Source organism: Pygocentrus nattereri, chromosome 6 (assembly GCF_015220715.1).
Source record: "Pygocentrus nattereri isolate fPygNat1 chromosome 6, fPygNat1.pri, whole genome shotgun sequence".
In the NCBI taxonomy this organism is placed as follows: Eukaryota; Metazoa; Chordata; class Actinopteri; order Characiformes; family Serrasalmidae; genus Pygocentrus; species Pygocentrus nattereri.
Genome location: NC_051216.1, coordinates 7,512,121 through 7,524,357, shown reverse-complemented (window position 1 = coordinate 7,524,357; position 12,237 = coordinate 7,512,121).

Below are 12,237 nucleotides of genomic sequence, written 5' to 3'. Positions count from 1 at the left end.
TCCTATACCTATAAAAATCATGGCTCTTCAAGGGTTCTTTAGTACAGAACATGGTTCTATATAGAACCAGGAACACTCAAACAACCCTTGCAAAGAATTAAAGGGTTCTTTCCATCTTTCAAGGGCAGTTCAGATTGATGGAGAATGTGTTGTAATGGTTCTGTTCAGAGCCTTTTTAAAAAGGTTCTATATGGCACCAAAAAGGGTTCTTCTATTGATACAGGCTTGAGATCGTAACAATAGAAGAACCCTTTTTAGTGCTAAATAGAACCCTTCTAATGACCTGACGAACCCTTTGAAGATACAAAGAACCCTTGATGATGTATATCGTATATTGTGAAAATGTCGTGATATTAGATTTTTGATATTAGATTTTTGACATATTGCCCACTCTTATTTACACTCTTAAAAAAGATGGTTCTTCAAGGGTTCTCTAGTAAAGAAAACGGTTCTGTGTAGAACCATGAACACTCAAAAGAAACCTTTTCATGATTGAAGGGTTCTTTGCATCATGAAAACATTCTTCTAAATAAAACGTTTTTTATAGCACCAAAAAGGGTTCTACTATTATTACGATATCAAGCCTGCAACCGTAGAAGAACCCATAACACATTCTGCATCAACCTGAAGAACCCTTTAAAGATACAAAGAACCCTTGATGATACATATCATACATTGTGAAAGAGTCGTGATATTATATTTTTGAGATATTGTCCACCCTTATTTATACTCCTAAAAAAAGATGGTTCTTCAAGGGTTCTTTACTAAAGAAAATGGTTCTGTGTAGAACCATGAACACTCAAAAGAAGACTTTACATGATTAAAGGCAAAGACTGAAGTTTGCTGAAGATGAAGATCTAAAAGTACAAATTATGCTTGTATTTTCCAAGATCACAACCACAGTTTCTATTGTTTTGGTAAAAATCTACAACCTCAAGTGACAAAAAGACTGAATTTAAATGGAATGGAACTTAAATGGAACTTATATGGAATGCTTATTACTCGAGTATGACTCATAGATGTTTAGTTACATAGTAGTTATAAAGTAATTACTATTATATATTATTCAATAACTACTATTTATAATATAATCACTTGTAAATAGTCTGATGTTAAAACTTTGTCTTTACTGAAATTCTGTGAAGCTGCTTTGTGACACCATCAGTTGTAAAAAGAGCAATACAAATAAATTTGCTTTCATTTGATATTTGTACATGACAAGATGCTATTTTTTGCAGTGAAGCCTGAGATTTTAATGGCTTAAATCCAGGTAATAAACACGATTTCATTCAAATTAATCACAGAGTTTTGCATTTGCAATTTCTCTGTAGGTTTTTTGCTTAGAAAATCAATAAAACATGGAATTTGACCAGGGGTGCCCAAACTTCTGCTCATAGCCGTATTTTGAACTGTTATTTTACAACAATCTGAACAATTTCTAAAAAGAAATCTCTCCAAAAGTATCCAGACAGCCCTTCTAATGAGGAAACCCAGATACTTTACGGTCACTCATTGCTGATACAGGCATTCCTATCTTGTACAATCACAGAAAAGCACTGTCCAGTAGAATGAGATGCTCAGTAGCAGCTAGAGCCTACGGTCAGCAGCATTGGGCTGTGTAGCAGTGGAGCAATGTTCTCTGGAGTGATGGACCTGCATCCATACATTTAGGATGACTTAGAGTGACCCCAATTGTCCAACATCAGTACCTGACCTCACTAATGCTCATTCAAATCCTCACAGCAACATTCCAACATCTAGTGTGACGCTTTCCCAGAAGAATAGAGGCTCTTAATACTCTTGATTATAATGAATTGTCTATTAATACAGTGTAAAATAAAAATCAATACTCCGGTATAGGGGATATATCACCCCACTCTACCTACTCATGGCAGTCCAAGCTCGAGTCTTTAAGCGGTTGACTGGAGCAGCATATTTTTGGCTGCAGAGTTATGGGTTAAATCTGGCAGTGGAGGTCTATAAGCCGTTGCAATTGCCCTTGTCATCCAATTCTTGTTGCCCCCTGGAGCATAGTCACTGCACTGACTTTCAGAACACATTGCGGAAGGGTTTCCCCACAGTCTGAGAAAGCCATTCTGAAATATGAACAGCTTCCTTATCTAATGCTGTGACTCAGTGACCACTGAGCAGAGAGAGAAACAGCCTGTGCTGATTGACTGTGATGAATCCAGATTTAGATACTCAGACTGTGATTCATCCAGGTTTAGATACTCAGACGGTGATTAGTCTAAGTTTAGATACTCAGACGGTGATTAGTCCAAGTTTAGATGCTCAGACTGTAATTAATCCAGGTTTAGACACTCAGGCTGTGATTATTTCAGGTTTAGATACTCAGACTGTGATTAATCCAGGTTTAGACACTCAGACTGTGATTAATCCAGGCTTTAATACTCGGACTGTGATTAATCCAGGTTTAGATACTCGGACTGTGATTAGTCCAAGTTTAGATGCTCAGACTGTAATTAATCCAGGTTTAGACACTCAGACTGTGATTAATCCAGGTTTAGACACTCAGACTGTGATTAATCCAGGTTTAGATATTCAGACGGTGATTAATCCAGATTTAGAAACTCAGACTGTGATTAATCCAGGTTTAGATACTCAGACTGTGATTAATCCAGGTTTAGACTCTCAGACTGTAATTAATCCAGGTTTAGATACTCAGACTGTGATTAATCCAGGTTTAGATACTCAGACGGTGATTAATCCAGATTTAGATACTCAGACTGTGATTCATCCAAGTTTAGACACTCAGACTGTAATTAATCCAGGTTTAGATGCTCAGACTGTGATTAATCCAGGTTTAGACTCTCACACTGTGATTAATCCAGGTTTAGATACTCAGACTGTGATTAATCCAGGTTTAGACTCTCACACTGTGATTAATCCAGGTTTAGACACTCAGACTGTGATTAATCCAGGTTTAGACACTCAGACTGTGATTAATCAAGGTTTAGACTCTCACACTGTGATTAATCCAGGTTTAGACACTCAGACTGTGATTAATCCAGGTTTAGACTCTCACACTGTGATTAATCCAGGTTTAGACACTCAGACTGTGATTAATCCAGGTTTAGACTCTCACACTGTGACTAATCCAGGTTTAGGCTCTCACACTGTGATTAATCCAGGTTTAGACACTCAGACTGTGATTAATCCAGGTTTAGACACTCAGACGGTGATAATCCAGGTTTAGATACTCAGACTGTGATTAATCCAGGTTTAGATACTCAGACTGTGATTAATCCAGGTTTAGACACTCAGAATTTGATTAATCCAGGTTTAGACACTCAGACTGTAATTAATCCAGGTTTAGATGCTCAGACTGTGATTAATCCAGGTTTAGACACTCAGACTGTGATTAATCCAGGTTTAGATACTCAGACTGTGATTAATCCAGGCTTAGATACTCAGACTGTGATTAGTCCAAGTTTAGATGCTCAGACTGTGATTCATCCAGGTTTAGATGCTCAGACTGTGATTAATCAAGGTTTAGACTCTCACACTGTGATTAATCCAGGTTTAGACACTCAGACTGTGATTAATCCAGGTTTAGATACTCAGACTGTGATTAATCCAGGTTTAGACACTCAGAATTTGATTAATCCAGGTTTAGACACTCAGACTGTAATTAATCCAGGTTTAGATGCTCAGACTGTGATTAATCCAGGTTTAGACACTCAGACTGTGATTAATCCAGGTTTAGACACTCAGACTGTGATTAATCCAGGTTTAGATACTCAGACTGTGATTAATCCAGGCTTAGATACTCAGACTGTGATTAGTCCAAGTTTAGATGCTCAGACTGTGATTCATCCAGGTTTAGATGCTCAGACTGTGATCAATCCAGGTTTAGACTCTCACACTGTGATTAATCCAGGTTTAGACTCTCACACTGTGATTAATCCAGGTTTAGATACTCAGACTGTGATTAATCCAGGTTTAGACTCTCACACTGTGATTAATCCAGGTTTAGACACTCAGACTGTGATTAATCCAGGTTTAGGCACTCAGACTGTGATTAATCAAGGTTTAGACTCTCACACTGTGATTAATCCAGGTTTAGACACTCAGACTGTGATTAATCCAGGTTTAGACTCTCACACTGTGATTAATCCAGGTTTAGACACTCAGACTGTGATTAATCCAGGTTTAGACTCTCACACTGTGATTAATCCAGGTTTAGACTCTCACACTGTGATTAATCCAGGTTTAGACACTCAGACTGTGATTAATCCAGGTTTAGATACTCAGACCGTGATAATCCAGGTTTAGATACTCAGACCGTGATAATCCAGGTTTAGATACTCAGACTGTGATTAATCCAGGTTTAGATACTCAGACTGTGATTAATCCAGGTTTAGACACTCAGAATTTGATTAATCCAGGTTTAGACACTCAGAATTTGATTAATCCAGGTTTAGATACTCAGACCGTGATTAATCCAGGTTTAGATACTCAGACTGTGATTAATCCAGGTTTAGATACTCAGACTGTGATTAATCCAGGTTTAGATACTCAGACTGTGATTAATCCAGGTTTAGATACTCAGACTGTAATTAATCCAGGTTTAGATACTCAGACTGTAATTAATCCAGGTTTAGATACTCAGACTGTGATTAATCCAGGTTTAGATACTCAGACTGTGATTAATCCAGGTTTAGATACTCAGACTGTAATTAATCCAGGTTTAGATACTCAGACTGTGATTAATCCAGTTTAGATACTCAGACTGTGATTCATCCAGGTTTAGATACTCAGACTGTAATTAATCCAGGTTTAGATACTCAGACTGTGATTAATCCAGGTTTAGACACTCAGACCATGATAATCCAGGTTTAGATACTCAGACTGTAATTAATCCAGGTTTAGATACTCAGACTGTAATTAATTCAGGTTTAGATACTCAGACTGAGCAAATATATTTCAAGAGGTCCAACCTCACCAGTTTCAGCTCACTCTCAAAAAATAACTTCAATTTGCTACATTATGGTAGCAAAAATTCACAGCATATACAGTACCTCACAAAAGTGAGTACAGCCCTCACAGTTCTGCAAATATTTTATTATAGTGTCTAACATCCACCAGCTCCGTGATGTCATCGTGGATGTGTGGAGGAGGATTCCAGTAGCAGCCTGTGCAGCTCTGGTGAATTCCAGGCCCAGGAGGGTTCAGGCAGTGCTAGATAATAATGGTGGTCACACAAAATAGACACTTTGAGCACAATTTGGACACGTTCACTGTGAGGTGGACTCACTTGTGCTGCCAGCTATTTAGACGTTAATGTCTGTGTGTTGTTCTTTTCAGAGGACAGTAAATCTGCACTGCTGTACAAGCTGCACACTGACCACTTTAAGTTATATCTGAGTTTCATTTCTATAGTGACGTCCCATAAAAAGATACAGTAAAATATTTGCAGAAATAGGAGGGGTGCACTCACTTTTGTGAGCCACTGTACATAATTTAAAGTGATAGTTCGATAAAAACGCTGATCTAACTGGTCACCCTGCCCTTTTCCCCAGTGTAGTTATTCAGCCAAGACATGTTTAGTGCCTTACATTTGCTCCTCGCTTCTGCACTAGAGCTACATGGCTGGTAAAGGAATGTAGCTGGTCAAGGAAGTTTACGTATGCAAATTAGCTTTAGGCAAAGCATGTCTAAATAATTACACGCTAGGCCTCAAACTACTGTCTGGTTTCTGCTAATATATGAGATACTGTCATCTATAGAAATGGACAAAACTTTCCTGCATAGCTAAAAACACTAGAAGCTGTCTTAACCCTTATGTGTGGTCTGTACTGTCCAGGTTTATAGATGACAGTGTGCCGCACGGTGTCAGAAACCACGTAATCAAGTCTATCCCTGAACACCTTGCAGTTTGGATGAGCGGCATTTACATGTCAGCTGCATAAGCCTCGCAGCTTCTGTGCAACACAAACATTTGGGGTAAAGGGAGCAAGTATATTTGTAAATGAGTTTTTCTTGATCAAATGATCAATATGATAAGGTCTGAATCTGAAGGGCTGGTTTCTGCACGGTAGCTGAACTATAGAGACACTCACACAGAGGAGCGCAGGCGGCTGGAATATTGTCAATCAATGAAAGCTTATCTCTGCTGCTGAATTTTGGCCTCGCTCCAAGTATGCAAATTGATTCAGCTAATCAGTAAACACATGCACGCACACACACACAATTGAATGAGTCATTCACAGTATCTACAGCGAGAACAATGAGAAGACAATACATTAATTACTACTTATCTGTTTCCTCACCCTCTCTGCTGTTGGATTACAGAGAGGGGTAAAATATCTGTTTGGGCTTGACAGGCAGGCTGTCTCAGCGCAGCCTGCAGAAGATCTGGAGCCTCACTGAGAACAGAAATGGTTAAGATCAGTGGTGTCTGGGTAGGTGGTTATCCTGCAGTGGTGGACAGTAACTGAGTAAATGTAATTAATTACTGTACTTAAGTATTTTTCATGTATCTTTTTCGTGTTTCATGTATCTAAAAGTATTTTTTCATTCTGGGCGACTTTTTCCTTTCACTCCACTACATTTCAGAGTCTAATATCCGACTTTTTCCTCCTACATTTTGAGAAATCTGTCGTTCCTTTTGGTTTCTGTGTGTATAAAAACGTAACATGTCAAAACGAAAGAAGCACAAAGCCAGAGCACCAATCAGGGCCCAGCGGTCACTTTGTTTAGAGCTGGTTTTGACCTGTTGGTCATACCGACCCAGTGCAGCACACGGTTCAATGCACAGCCCTCCAAGTGCTCGCCAGAGGTAGCCTGACTGCCATTAGGTACCGAGATGAGATCCTCAGACCCCTTGTGAGACCATATGCTGGTGTGCTTGGCCCTGGGTTCCTCCTAATGCAGGACAATGCTGGACCTCCTGTGGCTGGAGTGTGTCAGCAGTTCCTGCAAGATGAAGGCATTGAGGCTATGGACCGGCCCGCCCGTTCCCCAGACCTGAATCCAATTGAGCACATCTGGGACATCATGTCTCGCTCCATCCACCAGCGCCACGTTGCACCACAGACTGTCCAGGAGTTGGCGGATGCTTTAGTCCAGGTCTGGGAGGAGATCCCTCAGGAGACCATCCGCCACCTCTTCAGGAGCTGCCCAGGCGCTGTAGGGAGGTCATACAGGCACGTGGAGGCCACACACAACACTGAGCCTCATTTTGACTTGTTTTAAGGACATTACATCAAAGTTGGATCAGCCTGTCGTGTGTTTTTCCACTTTAATTTTGTGTGTGACTCCAAATCCAGGCCTCCACTGGTTAATAAATTAGATTTCCATTGATTTGTGTGATTTTGTTGTCAGCACATTCAACTTTGTACAGAACAAAGTATTCAATGAGAATATTTCATTCATTCAGATCTAGGATGTGTTATTTGAGTGTTCCCTTTATTTTTTTGAGCAGTGTATATACACACACACACACACACACACACACACACACACACACACACACACACACACACACACACATATATATATATATATTTGACAAATTTAGTTTAGGTGTGTTTATAGTAATTCAGTCTCCTTAGATATATGTAGGTTATCCAATGGTATCATTTGTGTAAAATGGGCTGAGAAATGACTGAGAAAGTGAAATAGATGTCATTTCAATTCTAATATGCTGTAGGGCACAGCTACATCAACAATAACGTCCGCATATTTATGGACATCACCATTTACAGATTTACTAAACATTTATATGAGGTGTGTTCTTCATCAAAGCCCTATTCATGAATAGATTATGTACACGTTCATCACTTGCATACAATCAGAACCAACAGCTTTATTCTAACAATAAAAGCTGTGCTGGCTGTTGCTTAACATAAACATCTAAACTGCACACGCTAGCACTTGTTCTCTTACACCCACCTACCTACACATGCGCTCACACATAACACCACCAACCATGAATCAAAGTGGAGGAAACCCACAGTTCTGCCTTTGCTCACATTTATGTCACCATCACACACGTGGCACAGGAAGGAAGTTGGCTTTCTTTTTAAAGTCGAGCTCAAGAACTCGAGTCTGCGCACCAATAACTCATGTCATCAATCTCAGTGAAATAGAGGAGCTCAGACAGATGTGCTCAATAAAATGTTGACGTTTATTTCTGCTGCTCTTTCTCCACACGCTAATCAGGAACTCGGTGATCTTCAAGAATGTTATGGTTTTGGGCTTAAGCCATTTCAAAATTTGCTCTCATTTGACCTTTCAGGTGCAGAAATATGGATTCTTCTTATAACGACTGTGTCAGAAGTCAGGTTTATTTAAATTCTGGTCAGAAAGTTACTAATTTTTGATAGATAGAGAGAAAAATGGGACTCCAAATGACCATTCAAGACCTGGTAGACCACCAAAACTGATCAGATAAACAGCACTTTGAGAGCAGTGCTGAAGGTACTGAAGGAATTTTTTTGATAGGCCTGAGAAAAGGTTTGTGGGCCACCTTGGTAGACATAATTTCCACGTGCGCCTTGTCAAGCAAAGATATACAGCTAGTTCCTGACAGCTATACAGCCATAACCCAACTTATGCCTACAGTATTGCCCCCTATAGCGATGCAAAACAATCGAAAGACTACTTACACACTCTGGCTTCATATGAATACAACCAACACTGCAGCACCCTTCATTATGTGTGCACACAATACTATATTCACAAATGTCCACTTGGCACAGGCACAACTCACTGGACAATGAAGACGACATAACTGAGCTCAAATCATACAGCTGCGATGTACAAGAGTGAGAAAAAACATCCCAGCAAACTTAAATACCTAAAACTAGTCCTTGTAGGCTAAAGCATACTGCCACAGCAAGCATGGAAAGTGTTTATGGGCCATTTATTGACTCTATGCATTGAAGTAGATGTTTGCATTTCCAAATTGAAATAGCCTGTTTTAACTTTTGTAGTAAAAGAGCACAGCAAGCATCAAACATAACATTTTTTGCTTTAGGCTTCAGAAACAGGTGGAAAATGATATGATCTATGCTATGAGGGTAGGGTCTCACATTTAATATGAAGAACTGAAAGCTTGCGGCAACGCTGGATAGCAATGGTTGCTATTGATTGGACGGCTTGGTTAATAAGGTGGAGATGATTGGCTACGAAAATCATTGGCTACAAACAGTGACAGCGCTCATAGAAAAGAAATCAAATTTAATTTTCTTATCAAATCTACTTTATTCTGTCCCCATTTGTCTGAGTAGGCCTGTGATGAACCTGGGTGGGACCAAGCCCATCCAGGCCTGCCTGTGGCTATGGTCCTGTTTGAGAGACAGGAGCTCCACTGCTGCTTCAGATCCAGCTGGAGCATCCAGCCCTGGAGCCCTCGAGCATCCTATTTTGTTGGTAAATGCTTTTGATGCCCATGATTGTGGAAGACCATTTTAATCTTGACTGGATGCAGTCGTATGACCAATATCTTACTTTACTTTAATTTTAATAACTAATCCCTGAGGAAAAGCATTAGATTGTTCCTTTAATCAAAGGTCTGAAGGCACCAATAGCCAGAGTTGAGCTAAATTCCTTCAGCAAACACCAAAAACCCCAATTGTTGTGTTGGTGTATTGTAACTGACTGTATTGAAGCCTCTAGATTGTTCTTGCCCCTGCACACTGGCTTGTGTCAGTTCTTTTATTGACTACTCTAAAGTTCTAAATTATTTTTGCATTTAAAGAATCTAAATCTTCTTAACGAATTATGAGTGAATGTTAACTTTCTCATAAGACAGATCACGAAACAGATCACGTCCTACTTGGCCTTGCAAAGAGAACTCAATTCCAATAAATTCATTGACAGCCAAGAGGAGTTTCAGAAACACATTTCCACACCGCATGTTCTCTGCTCTGCGTAGACTGTACCTCTCTTTTATTAGTAGCCGGCAATATAAGCATGAAGTGATAATGATAGCGTTCCTGTGAAAGGCTGTATTCATGCTGTGGAGGACTTTAAATGCAGGGAGATGGAGCTTAATAGAACTAACACAGTTAGTCTTGTTTCATGAGATACATTAAATACATTTTCACTGATTTTCACTTTTCAGGTTTCAATCACATCAGGAGAGCGCAAGTCCAGCCTTGGAGAACTGCACAGCTGAACTTCTGAAACCCTAAACCTTTCATTCAGTTATGGAGCTTAAGTGTATTGTTCATTAAGTACTATGAATTATTCAATATCTACTATGAGTATCTACAATTAATTACTCTGTAACTACTATGAAATATTCAGTATCTTCTATGAATAATTCAGTATCTACTATAAATTATTTGGGATCTACTATGAATTATTCTATAATTACTACGAGTGATTCAGTATCTACTATGAATGATTCAGTATCCACTATAAATTATTATATAACTACTCTGAATAATTTAGTATCTACTATGAATTATCTACTACAAGTAATTCTATTAATCATTTAGTACCTACTATAAATTATTTGGTATCTACTATGAATTATTCTATAATTATTCTAGTGATTCAGTATCTTCTATTAAATATTTAGTATCTACTATAAATTATTATGTAACTACTATCAATTATTGAGTATCTACTATGAATAATTCAGCATCAACTATGAATTATTCTGTGACTAACATAATGACATAAAATATTATTTCCATCCTGTAACCGTGATGTAATTTTTCCTCAGTTCCACTTCAGTTATCAATATTTAGTTCCTAATTCTCCTTTTTAGGTTTAATTGAACTGCTGGTTCAGTTCCTGAACTGCTTTACTGTTGTTCTCTCTTAGTTTGGAGCGATTTTATTTTTATTTTATTTTAGGCCAAAAGGATCCAAACAGAGAAGAGCAGAATACAACAACATTCAGTTCCACCCTGATAGATGCTGTCTTTGGATCTGATGCTGGTAATTAAATAATAATAAAAACTTTTTATATCTAATTATATGTCTAATGCACTTTGTGCTGAACACTTGCTGGTACAGCAGCAAATTTCCCCTGAGGGATCAACAAAGTGCATCTATATGATCTACGACAGCTCGGCGTCCTTTTATTCTCAATGTGTTTTCACTGTTTTTACCAGCCATTTTATTGAACACTGCTGCTCGTCTTGTTATCCCTCGGTTACTGCCTGCCTGAGGCCAACTGACCTGCTGACCTCAAGAATGTGACTGAGTCATTATTATTGCACTCAAGTAATACAAACCCAACTCTTGCTCTTAACACTGGGACAGCAGGCAAAATGTAAATGAAAACAGAAAACAGCTATTTATCTAAATCTGCTTTGACCTGTATTTGAACAAAAACAGTACACAGGCCAGATTTATAATGTTTCGCTTTATTGACTTCACCGTTTTTTTGTAACTGTACACTCCCATTGAAATTGATGCCTGTAACATGTTCCAAAAAATGTTTGGACTGGAGCAATTTAAGATTAAAAACTTTTCAAACAACAACTTAAAGAGGTGATGCGAGGACCAATCGCCACTTTCCAGAAACACACTTTAGGTATGTCATTCTCTACGGCTCATCATGTCAGCAAAAGATTCAGGAGATTTGGAGAAATCAGAAACTGAATGCCTGACCCCTCAGATGGCACTGCATAAAACCAGCGTGCTTCTATGACCGGTATCATCGCTAGGGCTCAAGAACAGTTTGACAAACCACTGTCAACACAAATGCACGTTAGGGCCGTACTATGGAAGTGGAAGCCATACATCAACAATGCTCAGAAACACTGCCCACTTCTCTGGGCTCGAGCTCATCTGAACTGGACTCGTGCTAAGTAGAAATGTGTATTGTGGTCTGACGAGCCAACCTTCCATGGCAATAATGGACGTCGTGTTCTCTGGGCCACAGAGAAAAAAGGACCATCCAGATTGTTACCAGTGTAAAAGTCCAAAAGCCAGCATTAGTCACTGCAACAGAGACGCCTTCTAGATAACATCATTTCAGGGGCACCTATGCTTATTCCAACATGAAACACCAAGAAACATTCTGCTCATTGCCACAACAGCTTGGCTGTTGCAGTGTGTTCTACTGAAGACATGTGGCACATCACTAAGCTCAAAACATGACAACGAAGGCCCTGAGCAGTTCAGGATCACGTGCAGGATCAGTTTGTCCATCCAGTGCCCGAACAATTATTAAGCACTGTCAAGGGAAAGGTGATGTAAAACAGCGGTAAACATGCTCCTACATGCTCCATGCTCCTTCCGACGTTTT